Genomic DNA, 21,940 nt, shown 5'->3' on the forward strand with positions numbered 1-21,940 from the left:
ATACAACTGTGGATGGTTAGAATTCTCAGTTCTTATATTACTAAAATAATATTTGTTTTTCCTTCTCTCTTGTATATTGCTATAGCTGAGTATATAATTTTGCATTATCATTTCCTTGTCATCTAAAAATCAGCAACTCTCTTGATTCTATTGAGCTACTGACTCTTATTTTGTAGTTATTTTAAATTCTCTTTAAAAATCTTAGGATTTTTCCCATTAGCCTTGGTTTAATAACTTTTCTTTTTTTCTGGTTTAATAACTTTTCTGAACAAGATGTATGTTATATTTTTTTCACCATGCCAATTGAGTGTTGGCTGTCATTTCTACTGTAAATAAGTATGACTACATTTGCCTGTGATTATTTTCTTCTATTGCCTCCAATTATTTCTCTTCCTTTTTCATCAATTTCTCTTTTTAGAAGTTGTGCCAGATGAAAAGAGATTTTTACTTTTCTTTTTCATCTATTTTAAATTTTCTTTTTTTTTTTTTTTTTTTTTTTTTTTTTTTTTTTTTTTTATGATAGGCACACAGTGAGAGAGAGAGAGGCAGAGACACAGGCAGAGGGAGAAGCAGGCTCCATGCACCGGGAGCCTGATGTGGGATTCGATCCCGGGTCTCCAGGATCGCGCCCTGGGCCAAAGGCAGGCGCCAAACCGCTGCGCCACCCAGGGATCCCTATTTTAAATTTTCTTTAATATTTTTATCTTTGTTCTTTCTTCTTATTAAGTTTGATACATTTTCAACTAAAAAAAAATCTGTTCTATCTATCCATGTGCAATCTAAACAATATATTACTCTGTGATAATATTTTTCCATTTTCAAGGATTTTATTTGATTCTGCCAAACCCCCAAGCATGTAATACCCATTCTCAATCTCTGAGATTATAAAATATATTTTAACAAAACTTGTGTTTATTCCATTAATGTTGTGGCACTGGATATTACTTTTTTCATTTTTTAATTCGGATGCTTAATTTTCATGTCATTGATTTTCCTCAAATGATTATTGATTTTTAGTTACATGTTATATTTGTATTGGGATTCCATATTCACTCATTTTAAGATGCCATTTCTATTTACCATAAACTGTTGTCAGTTACTATGGGTAAATCATGGAATTGCAGTCAAACAAAATGTGCTGATAGCCTTACGTCTTCCATAAAGACCTCTGAATCTCTAACCACTGATAATACCAGTTAGCCTTCTGGATGCAGAGCATTTTTCCTAATTCTTTCAATCTTGGAACAAATGTCTCTGTTGTTCACTGCTTGATATAAAGGGGGAGGCGGGGGATCCCTGGGTGGCTCAGAGGTTTAGTGCCTGCCTTCAGCCCAGGGTGTGATCCTGGAGTCCCAGGATCGAGGCCCACATCAGGCTCCCGGCATGGAGCCTGCTTCTCCCTCTGCCTGTGTCTCTGCCTCTCTCTCTCTGTGTCTCTCATGAATAAATAAATAAATAAATCATAAATAAATAAATAAATAAATAAATAAATAAATAAATGGGAAGGCATCTGGGTGGCTCAGTGGTTGAGCATCTGCCTTTGGCTCAGGTCGTGATGTTGGGGTCCTGGGATGGAGTACAACATCAAGCTCCCTGTGGGGAGCCTGCTTCTCCTTCTGTCTATGTCTGTGCCTCTCTGTGTCTCTCATGAATAAATAAATACAACCTTTAAAAAAAGAAAGAAGGGATCCCTGGGTGGCGCAGCGGTTTGGCGCCTGCCTTTGGCCCAGGGCGCGATCCTGGAGACCCAGGATCGAATCCCACGTCGGGCTCCCGGTGCATGGAGCCTGCTTCTCCCTCTGCCTATGTCTCTGCCTCTCTCTCTCTCTCTCTCTCTCTCTCTGTGACTATCATAAATAAATAAAAATTTAAAAAATAAAAAATAAAAAAATAAAAAAAGAAAGAAAAAAAAGACATAGCAAAGTTTCAAACCAGCCAGATAGCTTGACTGGACTGTTTTCTTATATACATTGGTAGTTGTCCTGGAACATCTATCCCCTAATTATATGTGCTACCTCTGAGTGACTAAATGACTATGACATCAGAGTCTTTTATTTGAGTTCCAGGAAATACTGGACTATGGAAAGAACACTCATTTAAAAAATTAAACACTATTATATAAATCCTTCTCATACTACTTGGGGCAGCCATCTGGCCATAGGCAAGTGAATTTCTTCTGAAGGCCAATTTCCTTATTTGTAATAAGGATGATAATAGCTTTTCCACAGATTAATAGTGAGGATTGGAGATTCCATATATAAAATAGTTACAAGATTATTTGACATATAGTACTTGCTTTAGAAGTGATAGTTTACTTCACGTTTAAATCATTAACTATGGAAATTGGTGAACATTTACCCAAAAGTTAGCCTTCTGATTTAACAATTCAGAACATCTATCTAGCTATTAGGAAAGAGAAAATATTTGAGAAAACGAGGGTACCAGATAGCTAGATTTTACCTGATTCGAAGACTAGAAAATATGCATTATATGAAGCACTAAACTGATAATTCCAGAGTAAAAGCTTAATAATTTGAAGGAGGCAATTAAAAAAAAAAAAAAAAAAAAAAAGAAAGCCCTGCTTCTCAGTAGTGGCTTCATATACTGCCTCATCTAGGTGCAAATATGGATGATTGATACTATTGCTGCTTCAACCTCAGATTTTATGAAGATAAGCAAATATTTGTGATCATGCATTCTTACTGTACTATGAAAAAATTCACAGTTCATGCAATGATTTTGGATACCAAGTTTAAAGAGTAGAAAGACAGAAGTTGTTCGAGAAGAATATATATATGTAAATAGATAGATATAGATAAATAGGTATAGATACATAGATATAGATATCTATATATTTATATATCCATATATAGATACCTACAAAAACAGGTAGTTTATTTGGAATCCAAATATATTTTCCTCACTATCATTTTAAACTTTTTATATTTTACAGACAATGGTCAACTTTTGGGTTGCAAAATAGATTATCTGGTGATAATCTATGGTATCATTATAGATATCCATGATAGATCTGATTCACCTCTTCAACAGTCAGTTAGATTCATTTTTCTACAGCAAATAAAATACATAGGCCAACTGTGCAGATGGATTGTTATCTGGATCATCTTGTCAACTAAACTAATATAGTTTCTAATCCATTCTATATAGTAGTTTAATAAAATCAACTATATTTCCAATGTAACAAATTGTTTTATATTTATTCAATAGTAATTTGTTATGTTAAGCACTTAAAAAGTGAATTAGAGAAACTGTAAACTTTATTTAATGCTAATAATATGAATACATCACATTGTTTAGAGGGTCATAGACCGCATTACCTTTTCAATAATGAATCAGAAAAAAAAAGTTTTAATTAAAGAAAGAATGGAAGTAGAATTATGGGCTGCTTATATGCACTAGCTCTGAAGTCAAATTATGAGAAAAATTTTGATTTACCCATTTAAAAGCTGCATGACTTTAGGCAACTACTCTAACTTCTCTAGGCCAGTTTTTCGCCCAGTCTGTAAAATAGAGATAACAGTAACACTTACCTCATTGGGTTGGTGTTAAGAGTTAAGGAGGGAAAGTACACAAAGCACAACAACACAGTGAAAATAATAAATACTGAGTAAATATTAGTTATTATTATTTTACTTGCATATATTAAGTCCTTTTCATCCCACACTTTACAGTAAGTATAATGGACAAGTTTGACACATTTTAAGCAGATTTTTGTTTTGACAAATACTTAAACTTGGCAAGGAAATCTCACCCAAAGGTAAGCTCATTTTCTGTATATTTTTGCTCACCTCTAAACCAATGTAATATAGAGAACTGAATAAGAAAACAAACCCTCTAATTTGGTTCTCAGTTCAATCAAGGCTTTGAAAATTAGGTCAGTTTTTGGAAAAAGAATAGATCTGTAGAACAAATAAACAATTGATTAGCAAGTCAATAAGAGACACCAACTCCTTTAGTGTGTGATCTTTTTAATTGCAAGTTAGGTTAGAGATGATCAGAGAAAGGCAGACCTAAAATCAGGAAATCTTTATTATCCTTAACTATGATAGAGAAACTTACATGCTGGCTGGCCTCATGTTATAAAAAGAAAAACTATGCTTTAAGATATATTTATGTTGATTGAGCCCTTTGATTGTATGTTTTTTTTTTCTGTTGTTTCCTTTCTTTCCTTCTAAATAGTACTGAGCACTAAACCTCTAATAATGGCTAAAGTCTTTGAATGCATTCAATGACTGCATAAATAAATCAGGTACATAAATAATTTCTTTTACACATCTTTATTTAAGTTTCCAAGCAATCGATGTGATGGGCTGGCTTCCATAGTATCTTACAATTTTAAGCTCTTATTCAGTCCCTTTATTTTTTCTTTGTCAGGAAGATTTGTTATTTATATATGATAATTGACTTCATCTTTATTTTAACACTTGAATTTAAAGATAAGAGGACCTGAAGTCTTTCAGGATGATTTAGATAGGTATTTATCCCAAATCAGTAGGCAGAGACATTTCCTTCTTCATTCATTCAAGTGTTCACTTCATGAACTGTTTGTGCAATAGATACCACCAAAAATTATTCAGTTTGGGATGGAGGGTGGGAACAGGATAGATATTTGTCAAATAGAAAGTTGTATCTTTCAATTTCCTTAAGCTTTATTTACTGTTTAAAGAATGCCTACATTGACCACTATTGAGTCATTTTTTAAAGATTTTATTTATATATTCATGAGAGACACACAGAGAGAGATGCAAAGACACAGGCAGAGGGAGAAGCAGGCCCCATGCAGGAAGCCGCATGTGGGACTGAATCCCGGGGCCCCAGGATCACGCCCTGAGCCGAAGGCAGGCGCTAAACCACTGAGCCACCCAGAGATCCCCCTACTGAGTCATTTAAAAATTATTTTTAGCTTACTGTTGTTAATTTTTTGACATTCAGAACTTTCAATTTGGTGGTCATTTTATCAGACTGTGGCTTTAATTATATTAAGAAAACAATTTTTATTACTGCTTACTCAGAAACAGTTTATTTTTTTAATATTCTATTTATTTATACATGAGACACAGAGAGAGAGAGAGAGAGAGAGAGAGAGGCAGAGACACAAGCAGAAGGAGAATCAGGCTCCATGCAGGGAGCCTGATGTGGGACTCCATGATCACGCCCTGGGCGGAAGGCAGACGCTAAACCACTGAGCCACCCAGGGATCCCCTCAGAAACAGTTTCTAAAGGACCAAAATCCCTAATGAAAACTTGAAATGATAGATACTTTGCAAAAAAACAAAAAAACAAACAAAACAAAAAACTTTGAGTGCTTCAGGTCCCCTGAGGCAGGCAGCAATTGGGGAGTACAGAGTACTAGACAGAAAGAAAAGAATTGAATATAAAGATAGAAATTTCAGTATGCAACATATTTAAAGTACCAAAAGAATCTAAGTGCTAACATAGAATTTTATATTCAGCAAAAATGGCCCTCAAAGGTGAAGGTAGGTGGTTCTGCTTTTGAAATGTTAGTATGAGGAGCTATGCAGACTCACTTCCCAGTGAATCAAGAAAATTTGATAAAGGAAACCAACCATTTAATATCTCTGGAACTTGTCATATGGGCATGGAGCCAATGTAGAAAAGATTTACTCATAAAACTTGGCAAGAACCAGGGAGAGTCTACAGCATTTGAGCTGCACTCTCTTCTTCCCACCTCCATCACCTTAACTCAGCTGATGGAAGCTCAATTCTAGACAAGCATGACACACAAATCAGGGTTCCCTCATCTTTCGGCTTCCGATCGGGGTTTAGTGTATTTCACAGGAGTGATAAGCCACCAACATTTCTCATCTTTTTTATCTCTAAGTTGAAGAAGTGAAATTTCTCATGAAAATGGCCAAACATTGAGGGCTTTTTCCATCCAGCCAGTGCCCACACATACCATAGAGGCTCTGTCTCTAAAGATGACATGAGAAAAATAGAAAATAAAACAATAAATCTGTTTATTGCAGATGTAAATCTAATCATCATCATCATCATAAGCATAAATGTAATAAGCAATACAATAAAAAATCAGAGTGGGCAGCCTGGGTGGCTCAGTGGTTTAGTGCTGCCTCAGCCCACGGCCTGATCCTGGAAACCCAGGATCAAGTACCACGTCGGGTTCCCTGAATGAAGCCTGCTTCTCATTCTTCCTGTATCTCTGCCTCTCTCTCTCTGTCTCTCATGAATAAATAAAATTTTTTTAAAAAGTCAGAAATGGTCAGAGTGGACAAAAAATAAGATCTAAATATATACTATCTGCAGGAGACCCACTTTAGATTAGAACATTAAAAGAAGTGAAAGGATTGGGGATCCCTGGGTGGCTCAGCGGTTTGGCGCCTGCCTTTGGCCCGCATCGAGTCCCGCATCAGGCTCCCTGCATGGAGCCTGCTTCTCCTTCTGCTTGTGTCTCTGTCTGTCTCTCTCTCTCTCTCTCTCTCATGAATAAATAAAAAATAAAAAATAAATCTTAAAGAAAAAAGTGAAAGGATAAAAAAATGATGTATCATGAAAATAGCAACCTTAATAAAACTGGAGTAGTTATTCTAACATCAAATAAAATAAAATTTCAAATAAAAATGTTACTAGAGATAAAATGGGACATTTTATAATGACAAAAATTGGTAATCCATCATGAAGTTATAACAATTATAAATCTATATGCACCTAACACCAGAGCTCCAAAATGCATGGAGAAAGTCTGACTGAATTAAAGGGAAAAGTAGACTATCTAACAATGGATTGAATTGTTATGTGTTGAATTAAAATGAATATACAGCACACCAAAACTTTTGGGAAGCAGTTAAAACATGTTAGAAGAAAATTTATTGTTGTAAACACCTACATTAAGGGACACCTGGGTGGCTCAGCACTTGAGCATCTGCCTTCCGCTCAGGGGGTGATCCTGGAGTTCCCGGATGGAATCCCACATCAGGCTCCTGCAGGGAGCCTGCTTCTCCCTCTGCCTGTGTCTCTGCCTCTCTCTCTGAGGCAGAGAGAGATGAATAATAAATAAATAAATAAATAAATAAATAAATAAATCTTTGAAAAAACAAACAAACAAAAAACACCTATATTAAAAAAGAAAATGATCTCAAATCAATAATCTAAACTTCCACTTTAAGGCACTTGCATAATTTCAATTATGCTAAATTCTAGAGAATAAATCTCTAATCCTTAGTGTCAAAAAAACATCTCACAGTTACTTGGAGCCAGGAATGGTTAGGATGGATTGATCTGGAAAGGGCATGAGAGTAACTTTGGGGATGATGGAAATGTTCTGTATCTTGATTATAGTGGTAATTATAAAAGGTGTATATCTTTGTAAAAATGCATCATACTGTAGAGTTTAAAAGTGTGAATGTCACTTTATATAAACAATATTTCAATGAAGTTATCTTAAAAACCAAAAATTATTAAACAGCTATATCTATATAGATATAAACAGATTGACAGCCAATACTGAGGGATGGTACTTTCTCGAACATTTTGAGGGAATTCAAGGTTCAACATTTTACAGTTAAGTAAAATGAGTAGCCTGTCCTTTTAAAAAGACTACCATGCTCTGAAGAAATGCACATTGCCAATGTAGCCCTAATCCACAAAACTGGTTCTGAAATGACCTCTCAGTGCCAGAGAGATAGCTTCCACACAAGATAAGCTAGTGGAAGAAAAAGTGACATATTTTTATAATGGAAAATCATATGATGCGTTTTTGGTAATAATATTATTAATCTATTTATATCATCATAATAGCAATTTTATCTATCCAACAACTTCACAGATAAGTACTATTTTATTTTCACCTTATTAAGGAGAAAACTCCACATACCATGTAAACTATATATTTATTATGCAAAAGTTTAGTGAATACAATGAAAACAAAGATATGATCTCTGTCTTCCAATACTTAAGAAGAGTTAAATATAAAAGCATAATGCGAAGAAAAGTGTTATAAACTATAAGAGAGTTAATATAGCATAGAGACTTCTAGAAGGAGGATATTACGTATTGTTGAGGTGAGTGGGGATATTCTTCATTCTAGATAAAATACCTGACCCGATTCATACAGACTGTATAGGGAATGTTCAATACCAGGGAGTTCTAAAGGGCATTTTGGCAAATTATAATGATTGGGAAAATAAGAGAAATGTAAATATATAAAAAAGATAGTCTTAGTTATCACTTTTTAGTTTTATCATTCATACACAGATGATATGATTCTACATAAATAACAAGAATAACCCCAAATCTTTTGGAGTTAATAAAGTAATTTAATCAGAAAGTTAGATGAGATGCATGTCAATGGTTTTAAACATTATGAAAATCCAATTGGAAAATGTGTAAGGAAAAGATCTAGTCCACATCAACCACAAAATTTTAAAAGTCATAGTAACAAACTGAAGAAGTGATGTGTAAAAGAAGAAACTACAAAACTTGAAAAATGAGTATACAAGCACTTGGATTAATGGAGCACCTTGCCAAGATAAATAGTGGAGATAACCAAGATGGAGATTTTTCAGTTCTCCTCCAATTATTTAAACAATAAAATTCAATGTCAGTCAAAATCTTACGGTTTGGTGGGGTGTGAGGGAACGTAGTTTACAAAACAATTCTAAATTTTACCTGGAAGAATATACATAAAACAAAAACAAACAAAAACCACACTTCAGAAACACTTTAAAACACTTTAAAAAGCAGTAATAATGGAGAATTGTCTCCCCTCCTCTGATGGTACCAAAACACAAGTACTGATAAAAGGAAAGTTTCCCAAAAGTGTGGGAGAGTGGAAGGAAGATAGACTCTAGAAAGAAACAAAGACTGGACACTAGTTCTATAGTAGAGATAATAAAATACACAAAAGACTTGTTCACTGTGTCCCTGGGCTACTTGAACAGATGTTTTTCAGAAGCACCTTATGAATGATTTTTTTTTTAATGTGACTTTAAACGAGAATCAGTTTAAGTTACCATTAAACTGAGCAGAGTTTAAGATGTTTATCAATAAAGGAATATAGAGCATCATCAAGGTTAGCTAGGAAGTCTGGGGTACCTTTGTAAAATACCGGTAATGATGGATAAAAGACTAAATGGCCCTCATATTTCCTATAGAGGGTATTTGCCCTATAGATCAGGTATTTCTTCCTTTAGAATCACACTGCAGTGGGAATGTCCTATAAGACTTGCAGATTAAGCTCAGTGGGGAGAAACCATCACAATGTGTCCCCTGTACTTGGCAAGAAAGAGATGTGGCATTATACTTAAATTGTGAAATTCATTTTGGCTGAGAAAGCCGGGTCTTGAATATGCTTGCCAAGAAAGTAAAATGATACAAATATGCATGCTGAATTATACATAAATATGCATATATACATGGCCACCCACACGCACCATGTTTGGATGATAAATAGACCAAAGATTGATATTGAGCTATTTAGATAGTCAGAGGTAGTCTAGGAAGGCTCGGGATGCATTGTACTTGAGGAGAACTTTAAGCCTCCACACACAGCAGCATGTTTTCCAGAACCCATTTAATCTGAATTCAAAGGGATTTGAGGCTCGTGAACTATTAGGACTTGAAAGATGAGAATGGGCTGCCAGTGACACGAGCCACAAATCTTGAGCATATGGAAGGGGCTGACCCGCTGTGCTCCACACATGAGAAATTTGTCTCTCTTGGCTTTTTAGGAGGTGCTTGTGCTGAGACCCTGGGAAAGAACAGCTCTACCAGCAAAGCTCGAAGTGACAAACACGTTATTCACAACACCTTGCAATTTAAGTTTGAGGCTGAATCTAATGTGCTGGGAAAGAGGTCAATTGTAACAAACAAAGGGGAAAAGAGCTCCCCAGCTGTAACTTTCACCACCAAAGCTTCTCAACCATGAGTATATTTCAAAGAGGAGGCAGAAAGGGGTTTGAGGAAATAGTCTAGTTTCCCTGTAAATAAAACAGAAGGAAAATATTATGATACAGTCCACCCTTGTGAAACTGACAACTGACACTGGTGTAATTAGCTTTGAAAACCTTGGGAATGAGGTAGAGTGGGCTCCGGTTCACTGAAAAAGGTCTGGTGATTTTACTGTATTTTTTAAGCAAGGTAAAATAACTAAAGGTCAAATGACAGATGACTCAATTCACTTCCAGCTTCTCCCTTCCCTGTGATTTTTAAAGGTACTGATGGTTTGCATTCTTTGCTTCTGCTCTCTGAGGCTGTGGAATATACAAAATTGCCAGTGAACTGAAGAAGCTCAGTTATGTTTACATTGCTACTGCTTGGAATTAACTTCATCAGGTGACACTTGTTGCCTTATTAGGCAACAGTGGAAATAATTTGGATCTCTAATTGCTCTCAGGAACAAGAGGAAACACCTGCACCCTCAGCCATCCCTCATCTCTAAGGCAGGCTTATGGGACTCTTCACGAACTCACTGGTATTATGACTCCTCAGATCAATAATTGCAGTCCTTAAATTCTATTCCCTCGGATGAGTATTTTTCCCCTCCTCATAAAGTCATTTTTCACTTGTCCCTGTGAAATATATATCTTAATGAAATAATGGGCCCAAACAAATGAGTTTCTCTTTGGATGACACACTGGTATGGCTTGCTGGATAGAAGATGAGGTAAAACATGAAGGCGGTGTTGATGATAGTGATTAAAACACCAGCTTTGACAGGGCAATAACTATAAAATCTTGCTGCTAGTAATAATCTCTACAATACAACCGGAATATCAGTGCACCATATGTCACAGCATAGCAATCCATCTCTACGAGTGTCACTTATTTAAGCAGGTTCCAGAAAAACCTATCATTATTTTTAAGTGGAGGGAAAGAAGGACACAATTCCATCGCCATACTACATTAGTCACTCCAGTTCAATCCTTCAGCTGACTTATTTATTTTCACGGAAAGGCATCTATATACTTCAAGTTATTAGATCAGATATCATGAGCTCTGGGGTTTACATTTTTTTGTTGGTGTTCTTTGGATCATTTACTCCTTATCCTGCAGCCCTTTAGGAGTGTGAGCTTGTTTTTTAATCATGTTTAATTTGAACAACCAAAAAGTTTCTGAAATGTGTTAGTAATTATTCCATGATATGTGTAATTTATTGTTATTGGATATAAGAGGAATTGGCTACCTACAGCTATTGTACCAGGTGGGATATAAGGCGGCCAGTACAGACACCAATAGCAACAGAAGGACAAAACAACAATTCGCCAAAAGAGAATCTTTAGAACATAAACAATAATAATGGTAACTTATCTTTAAATTATATTGAACCTTGACAAGGGGAATCTCTTGCATTACAGCAGAGGAACAGTGACTAAAGTTAATTATTACCAGGCTCCAAGTTTGCAAAGCAACAGACATTGATAATGAATAAAATAATTGTATTGCTGAAGTTAATGTGAAAAAATCATTTTCCCAAGCAAATATTTGTTGAAAATACCATTTAGGGACTATGATGCAGCTTACAAATTTAATGATTATCATTTCAGAAGGACCTGCTTCACTTCACATATTATATCTCATATTAATAAATTATTGGAGTTCATGGGTTTTTGTGACTCAGTTACCCCTCTGTAAACTGAGGACAATAATAATATATACCTGAAAGGTTGCAATGATTAAAAAGTTAATGTATGTAAAATGCTTAGAAGAGTTCCCATATCATAGTAAATGCAATACAGGTGGTTGCTACTATTGTTTTGTTGTTACTTATAAGAGTTAATTATGGAGTCAGAGCAGACTTAATTCAGATCCTAGACTGCCAATTCCTTGCTGGGCGATAGTGAGATCAACTGGCAAATGACAACCATTTTAAGCCTCTGTAAAACAGAGACAATGACAATTTCTTCCTCAAGCTGGGAACATTAGATGAGACCGTGTATGGTAAGCCCTTACACCTGTGCTGGCACAGAGTGAGGTATTTTTAATAATAATAAAAGTATTGTACAACGACATTCTTTGCCACATTAAAGTAAGAAACTTCATCCATCCAAGTAAATAGAATCTGCTTTTGTTTTCCAAACTTATAAGTTAATGAATCACACTAGCCATCTTTTCCCTGAGTACATCCAGGCCATCCCTGATTGCTTCTATATTACATGGTGCTTTCTCAGGACTCCTTTGAAAGGTCTGAAACAAATAAAAGATTTTATGGAAATGGATGCAAATATTTCTTCTCAAATGTAAGGTAAAATGTAGCTGGCTTAGAAGGATGAGACATACTCCTCTTTAAGCACTTTTCCAACAAGGTGGTATTTCAAACTCCCCAGCAGATGGGGGAAAAATACATGAGGACAGCTTGTTAGAAAAAGACTCAGACTCTTGAGTCCATCATATCTCCCTTTTTCCTTCCTCGTTAATTCTCTGATCCTTATTCCATTATATAACTTAACTATCTCTATAGGCAAAAACTGTATCTAGTCCTCACAACTGCACTTTAGAGGCTTGTACAGTTCTTGAGGCACGAGCCAAGAGGTTTTCCCTAAATGAGAAACCGGCAGGAAACTTTCACCTGCTCTGCAGGCGAGCAACACTTTTCAGTGAATCTCAATGAACTCAGTACAACTGCTCTTTTGTTTCAGCGTTTGATGTTGCAGGTAGAGAAGATATTTCACTCCTAGGAGTACTATAGGTCGGACTACCTCATTCAAACAGAAACATATCACCAAAGATTTAAAAGAAAAGGATGAAAGAGAAAATATGGCTATACACAGAAGGAAAAATGTGTTTTATTTGGTTTTTACATGGATAGAATATTAGCTACCTAAATCAGACCTACAGAGATATGCACTAAATCTGTTTTGTACTCCCATATCTTTCACTCTCGTTGAGATTGAGCCAGTGGTGTTCCTACGGAGATATCTCACACTGTTCACTGAGGGTTTCTTTTCTAATTAATGATTAATGCCATCTCCTAATTACAGAGATTGGCAGATTCAATAACGTGAAGGATAGTCAGAAACTTTGAATTCCTGTGGTTTTCTTTTTTGTCTGTGACTAATTTGTGGGGCTCATATGCAACTTTACCTTACATTTTCTTTAGCTATATCAGGGAAAGCAGTTCTAAAACAAAGAAGGAAACTTCTGGAAGGGAAAACCGTTTGGCTTCTGTGCCAGATCCAGCCCACAGAGATACTTTTGCTGGGATATGTTTTTAAAAAGGTGTGGACTATTATGTTAATATTTAAGGAGTTTTAAGAAGTAATTAATGATTTGGATTTTGAGTTTCTCCTGAACATCTCGAAAATCTGGCACCATTACACTAGAATACCTGCACGACACAAGTTGGCTAAGCATCTAGAACTTCCTTTAGATGGGGTATTTGCTTATGTTTATCAGTCCATAATACTCTAATACTCTCTTATCCATTTCACCTTTCACCCATTTACTTACTTAAAATGCCTCTGTAAGCCCTTGATTTTATGATCTCTACCTCCAATTATTGAAAGCCAAAACACTTCACTGTCATATCAACTAAAAACCAACCAAACAAAAATTATTGTACAGGTCACCCTGTTTAGGCTACCAGGGTTACTCTGACCAATATGATCATCTGTGTTCTCAAGGAGGTTAAAAATCTAGAAATGGTGATCAAATGTACTCTAAAGATAATATAAATAGTTCTATAAACCTCCTAGTGCAACTTACAAAGACAGAGGATGCTTTGGTAGTTTGGACATAGGAGAGGAGAAAGAGAAAGGGAAAAAATCCATAAACTACTTATCAAGGGTATTTCTAGGTCAGCTCCATCCAGTGAAAATATAATGCAAGCCACAAATGTAACTTAAACATTTCTAGTAGTCATAGAAAAACAAAAACAAATTCGAATTAATTTTAATAATAGATCTTATCTATCCCAATAAATCCAAGATATGATTTTAACAGTAATCAATATAAAATATGAGATATTCTATTTCTGTTTTTATACTGTGTTATTGAAATACAGTGAATATGTCTACTTATGGTACCTCCCATTTCAGACTAGTCACATTTATATTAGTGCTCAGTAATCACATGGACTTAGGATAGAACACATCATTGCAGAATGTACTATTGACAGTACAGTACTAGAGCACAGTCCCAGCTCTGCATTCCCAGAAATGCAGGCACACCAGACATATGAAAGCTGAGGTCATTTTCTGGAAGTATTATGTCCTTTTGAATTTGATATGGGTCAGATGTGTAAAAGTAACAGACATAGGTAAGATGCTAGGTGGGTTGTGCCACACTTTTTTGGCTGCAAAAAACAATAAAAGGTCTTCAATCTTGCTGAATGCACATTATTGACGTTGAATAAAAAATCTGGAGTAAACCACCAAAATTTTTAAACTTCTAAGAAAATCTTCCAATTAGTGATATATGCACCTCTGTGTATGAAATTATTGTCTCACATAACTTAATAGTCCAGAGATAGCCCTAATTTCTGGAAGAGGCAGATTTAGGTAAACTGGTTAGGATATTTTATGTCTTATTAACACAACCATTAATATCACTTATATAAAACTCCATAGCACTATTTCCAAGTATTTTCTAATTACCTTTTTAAATTTTTTCACTAATTTTATTCTTGATTGTTTCATTTAAAATTTAGCTCAATATATTTTTTATGATTCAATTAAATGTGTACAACCTTTTATTTTTATTAACATTATTAAGATGTAAAGAATAAAAGTGTAACATTAAAGGTGTAAGTGGATAAAACATAATATATAGGTATTCTACCTACAGTGATATTTGCACTTTGTCTTACAAATGGTTCATCTGGTTTATTACTTCTTGCTGATTCCTTTCCAACAGGTCCTCAGGTGTTCACTTATTTTCAGTTATTTAATTTTTGAAGAGTTCATTCTGTTTGATAATATTCTTCTATTTAGGCATATGTACTGAAATATTTAACTTCAAATAAAATATTTAAATATTTTGAGAGAAATTTATAAATATTAGTGGGAAAATACCTCCAATTTACATAGTTTCTTTTTTTCTTTTTATCCCTTCCTTTTCCTCTTTGTCTCTTTCTTTCTGTAGGCCCCGCACTCAGCATGGAGCCCAACATAGGGTTTTAATTCACAATCCTGAGATCAAGACCTGAGCTGAGAGTAAGAGTTGGATACTCAACTGACTGATCATCACCTTATATATAAGCATCCCCTTATATAGTTTCTACTTGGATTGTGGGACCCAGTAAATTTAACAAAAATCCCCTACCCCTGGCCAAGCAGAGCAGGTCTGACTCCATTTTGTGCTGTACCCGCCTTGTGCCGACCTGCTTAGGGCACTGCCCCACCCTAGTCAGAACCAGGGCACACCCTAATGGGAAATTGGCTCAACGATAGGCTGGCCTGCTTAGGGCACTGCCCCACCCTGGTCAAGACCAGGGCACACCCTAATCAGAAATCGGCTCAGTGATAGGCCAGTTCAAATGGATACTTTAGGGTAAAATGTAACTCAATTGGGGATCCCTGGGTGGCTCAACGGTTTAGCACTTGCCTTTGGCCCAGAGCGCGATGCTGGAGACTCGGGATCGAATCCCACGTCGGGCCCCGGTGCATGGAGCCTGCTTCTCCCTCTGCCTGTGTCTCTGCCTCTGTCTCTCTCTCTCTCTCTCTGTGACTATCATAAATAAAATTAAATTAAATTAAAAATGTAACTCAATCGGCCACCTGCGAGTGTCCGGACCAGCATGCTGTGCAACTTTCTGCGTATCCCATTGGCCACTGGTCCCTATAAAGCTGCTACGCCTCTTAGTCTTGGGGTCCGAGTCCCTGCTCCGCTGTGTCGGGTACACTTGGACCCAAGCTGGAGCTTGTAAATAAACCCTCGTGTGTTTGCATCCGTGTCGGCTCCTCGGTGGTTTCTCGGATTCGCAATCTTGGGCACAACATGGATAACAATAGAATTTTTTATTGTATCCAAAAAGTTTTATTTACTATATCTAAATATAAAATCAATCTAATTTTAATAAGTTTAAAGTGTTATACCATAGTTGTAACATTAAATATGATATGAGGGATCCCTGGGTGGCGCAGCGGTTTGGCGCCTGCCTTTGGCCCAGGGCGCGATCCTGGAGACCCGGGATCGAATCCCACATCGGGCCCCCGGTGCATGGAGCCTGCTTCTCCCTCTGCCTGTGTCTCTGCCTCTCTCTCTCTCTGTGACTATCATGAATAAATAAATAAAAATCTTAAAAAAAAAAAAATAAATAAATAAATAAATATGATATGAAGTTCTATTTTTTTTAAAAAAACATAGTATCATCATAAATTAATATTATATTCCAAGTGATAATTTTCATAGATAGTTGTCATGGAATCATTTACTTTTTTTTAATTTTATAAATACCAACTGTTATTCTAATAATGTACTACAAATATAATATAAAGGCACAAGGTTGTAGATTAAGAGACTAGGTTTACAAAATTGCAATTACTTAGGAAAGAGTTTAAAAGCAGATTCTGCTAAGTCCTGACTTAATTCTTATTTAATAGAAAGTAAATACCTAACAAACTGCTTAATATATTTTTATACGCAAATGGGACTTAAATTACCAAATAATTTTAAAACTATGTTTTTATTCCATTATGTCAAGATATCTAAATAGTCTCTTGAGTCTCTTATTTCAGGAAAGGAGATTACTGAGGTGATGTTGCAAAAGAATCAATGAAAACAATACTTTAGCCTAAACTATCAAGAAAATTAAGGACTATGCATATGTTTATTAAATAAATTACCTTCAAGTTTTACTATGAAGAAAGTACTGTAAAATGCTAGTCATTTAACTTTCAATAATGCAACTGTAATGTTAGAGACCCATTGTGTACATTTTAGTCACTCAATAGATAACTGTTGAATGAGTGAATGTATATATGGCAACGGTAATCTTTTTGTTTTGTTTTTTTATTGTTTTGTTTGCTACTCTTGTAGCTATTGTTACTATTCAATTCTAATGCAGAGTATTGTGCCAAGATAGAATAGTTCCAAATGAAGACAAGTCAAAGTAAGAGGTTTATTGTGTTCAATCAACAGTACTGAATGCCAACATTTCCTGCTTATAATAAAAGGTAGTATTTTGAATTGTCTTCTTCTGAATACCTGTCTGAAATTGTCTACAAGTTCCAAAGGTACAAGTTAATTATCACAGTTTACAGTGCATAATTTTAACTTAGATCTTAAAAATTCGAATTTCCACACTCCATATTTGCAGATTCTAGTCCCATAGGATTAATTATGTAAGGACTAAGAATCCGTATTTGAAACAAGTAACCCATAAAACTTTCTTTCTGGTCATTCTTAGTATAAAACAAATCACACTTATCCACTTAAATAAATAGTAATCTTTAGGCAATACTTATTTTATGCCCTACCTCTACCCATCATCCTTACCACCACATCCATTGAATTACAACTAATATTATGCACTTGGCATTAATTAGTGGCAGTGACATAAGACCTGATATAGAGGAATGCCTGAGTGACTCAGTTAAACATCTGACCCTTGCTTTTGGATCAGGTCATGGTGTCAGGGTTGTGCTATGGAGGCCTGTGTTAGCACCCTGCTTGAGATTCTGTCTCTCTCTCTCTCTCCCTTAACCCCTCCTCCTATGTGTACACACACCCACACACTCTCTCAAGTAAATGAATCTTAAAAAAAGAATTGACTATAGAGATTATTATATATATTACTTAAAACTGCCAAAGATCTTATAAAATATGTATTTTATTGAAAAGGTTTAACATATTTAAAATATTTATTGCTTCTTGAATGTCAAAAAATTGAATGTTCAGCTATAATAAACAATTATCATTAGTATATTCTTCTTTCTGATTAGCATGATAATTCTCTCTCTCTCTCTCTCTCTCTCTCTCCTCACTAATAACAAATGCATAACACAATCATTAGGAAAAGAGTTGAGAATCTATAGACAGATACTCTACTAGAATGGAATCTTACTGAAGGTATCCCCTAATGTTAATTTCAGAAGTGTGTACCAGGCATTTCAGACTTTGACCCTCAAGTAAACTGAGAATCACATCTATAGGTAATGAGATGAGATCATCACCAGAATGTAGATTAATAAAATAAAATACTACCTTGCTCTCAGCCAGTTCCTGCCATCATACCTACATGTATCAATCAACCAAACAAATAGCACAAATTCCAAATTCTCCTCTAAAAGAAAACTTCCTGTTTCCTTTACCTACAGCAGTTCTAACACCAAATGTGTTGGCTTTTCTTGCTCACTGAGCAATTCTGACACTATCTGGAATTTGTTCAGAGCCCACAGCTTTTGGGCTCAGCAGCACAAGTTCGCCCCCAATTGCAAATCCAGGCCTCCCATACTTTGACCGGCTATAAATTAGAGTTCCTACAATCCTCTTCTCTAGGTCAGCAATTTGCTATAAAAGCTCATGGAACTCAGGAAAATATTTACATTTATGAGTTTGTTAGGATATTGAAACTGCTATAGAAAAGTAAAAGATGGATGGAAATTAAGATGGACACGTTAATGCTTCAGCAAGCTTGACTTTGAACACATTTTTCTTTTCCTCATTCTGAAGCCTCCCACTCCCCTTCACTTGTTTTTCTGTAGAATCTTTTGTTTCAAGAACTCAGTATCGATATTGACATCTTGCTGACCTCGATGTATACTTAGTAACAAGAATCAGATGGCCAGTGTCAGCACTAGTCATGAGACTACCTTGAAGACATGAGGAACGTTGCTGGCACCACATACCAGATTGCTATCAAAACCACCCGGATCCTGTATTTTCCTATAAAATCCTTCAGACTTTACCCTGGGTGAGTCTGTAGTTTTGAAGGCTTTAGCCTGCTGCAGCCTTCTTTGGCTGACAAATTAAGAAAACTATCATTCCTCTTTATCACCCAATTGTTTTTATGTTATATTTTAACTCCAGAGCACAGAGGTCAGTTTTCAACAATAATATAATAAACAATACATATGAATAGACATATGAAGAGGTACATAGGGAAAAATATAAGGAATGTGCACAGAACTTCTATACCTTCTCTGGATACATCAACCTCCCACTACCTTATTGTGTTCTCCAACCTGTGAGCTCTTCAAACCTTTTCTTTTATGTTTTTTTATGGAGGTTTCATTACTTAGACATGGAAAATTAAATTATTAGCCATTGGTGGTTTACTTAGTCCCCAACCCCCTTCTCCTCCCCAGGATTGGGGGATTGTGCTGAAACTCCAAACCCTCTAATCACATGATTGGTTCCTCTAGCAACCAATCTCCAATCTCCTGTTCCAAGGGTCACTCTTTAGCATAAACACAGGTATAGTGTAATGGGGCTTATTGTGAGTAACACAAAATATTCTTCTCACTCCTACCAGTCAAGAAACTATGGAGTTTTAGGAGCTCTATCCCAGGAAATGGGTATGAAAACCAAATAACTATTTTTTATTATGTCATAATAGAATTGCTGAGTAATTTTTTATAAGATTTTCCTAATGGTTTTATGAAGACATAAATGGAATGAAGAAATTTATTCGATTATTCCTTCCTTCTCAAAGATTCTCTCTCTTACTGAAATCTGTCCTTCATCATTAAGCATCTAATGCCCTTAACCTTACTCTGAGCTCTCAGATTGACATCCTATCCACACCCAGCCTCACAAAAACAGAAGCTGCTCTTCTTCAGATCTACCCTCCTCTTTAGAAATGAAGAACAAATTAATTTTTCTTTTCCCTGTCAGCTCAATAAAATGGAGTCAACTGAAACATATGTCTGACCTGAATGGAGTCAATTATGTTATTATATTTAAAATTAGGTGGTATCAAGAAAATAAAGTTGTTAAATGAAAGAGGATCAGAAAATTGAAAGAACATAGTTTCCACAGATTATCTGGAATACCTGAGTCTGTTGGGCCAGGATAATGAGGGTAGTATCATCTCATGGGAAGCCTACTGTTAGTTCATGACTCAATTTCAAATACCTCTACCAAGCTCCCAGGCATAATAAAATGGATCTGTATTCATCGACCTTGTAAATATTTATAGTACTACTTGAATATTTTTAAGGAAAAGTAAATATTATGATCATTTATGAATTTTGACTAAAACAATCCATCCCGCCCCCTCAAAACTTATTAATCCTGAGTGAAGTATGTACTGAAAACTTCAATACCTGAATTTACATGTTTAACTGTAGAACACATGTCACAATGGAACATCTTACATTTTTTAGCATTCTTTCCTTTGGACATAGGTCAACACAGGTAATTTTAAATGCTAAAAAATCTCTAAGTACCTAAGTCCTAAGAATTTTTAGGACAACAGAAATGTTCTAGTCACACAGCTCTGTTTTTTTTTTCTTTCCCCAAATATAAGAACATATTCTACTAAGATGATGACCCATAAGGCAAACACAACCATAAAATATGTAGGATATACTATTAAAAATTATTTCAAATACATAACTCCACCTTAAGTAAACAACCACTTAGACAAATGCTTCCTATGTCTGGGTATAAGCACTCATTTTGCTATGAAAATAAAAGTCAGAGTACTTTGCCCCTAGAGTCTTCATTCAGAGTATTTTCCTGTGGTGTCAGAAGTAGATAAATGCACCTAATTACTAGATTGTACATCCTGATATATGTTTATTTGACTAGGCAAACAACCCACCAAATGTACAATTTTCTCTTCTTAAAAAACATAGTAATTTAAATGCAAAAGATATGTTAATCACTATTACCATTGAGATTTTTCATATGTGAAGTTGGGATGCATGGAAGGATGATTTTCTTGTCAGCAATAAAGCAGCTTTCACTGGAAATTATGGAAATATCTTAACATTTTCAATACAATACAATCCATAGTCCCCCTATCAGACTAAGGCAGCATGGTACTGGCTTTTATAAAATTACAATTTGGTAAGTATAGAGTGTCCCCATTAAGAGTAGGGAGAGGTAAAACCTGGGCTATAATACTCTAGAAAAGATTCTGTAAGACATCAAAAAGAACAAAAATTTGAAAATGAAGAGAATAAATAGAATGTACTCTTCCAAATTACTGTACAAGCTCTTTTGAAGTCAAAGTAGTCGTTGCAATAAGTAAAATTTGAAGTTGAGGGGTTTTAATCATAAGAGGCCTGGTGGAAACTCACCTGCATACGGGTGCTCCTATTAGCATTTCCTGCAGTAATTGTTATTTTAATTGGTTGAAATAAACTATAATGCCTCAGGCCAGCGATAAAACTGTATAGGTTGGCAGCTTTTTTTCCCTTTAGGAAAGAGACCCATTAAGAAAACTTATACTTTGAGTTAAAAAAAAATTAAAAGGAGTATTGTTACTCATTTGTTTCAGTGCAGAATAATCTGGAAATTCCTCTCCCTGTGTCCCCTTCATTACACTATCACATTTCAGATTTGTATTTTATCTTCATTTAGGAAGTTGTTTTCTAACTAGGAATTTACCCCAAATTGCTTCAAACCTCCACCTCTCCCTTTCCACTTCATTTCCAAAGATATGAAAATTCTAAGGCATTGTTATTTCGTTAAAAATTCTAATTAATTAATAGAGTGAGTACATATAAACTTCTGGGAATCTATATCCTTTAAAAATGCAATTAGTTCATTTCTGATACATTCAACACTACACTTTTGAATATAAATGCACTGATCACATGAGGTTTCAGAGGTGAAAATACTACCCCCCTCAAGTTTAAAACAATGAGATGCATCTAAAATTTTATGAACTGGTAGAAAGAATAGAAGTGCTATTTAAGAAATCTAATTATTTTACCTGAGTATAGGCTGAATTTCAGTTTTAGGGTAGAGAAATTGAGACCTATTTGGAATCAAATGTGCTAGTTCAGAAGAGAGGTCATGAAAGCTTGAGCAAGGATGAGGTTGCAGTGGGATTC

The sequence above is a fragment of the Canis lupus genome, chromosome 4 (genome assembly GCF_011100685.1).
Source record: "Canis lupus familiaris isolate Mischka breed German Shepherd chromosome 4, alternate assembly UU_Cfam_GSD_1.0, whole genome shotgun sequence".
Classification (NCBI taxonomy): domain Eukaryota; kingdom Metazoa; phylum Chordata; class Mammalia; order Carnivora; family Canidae; genus Canis; species Canis lupus.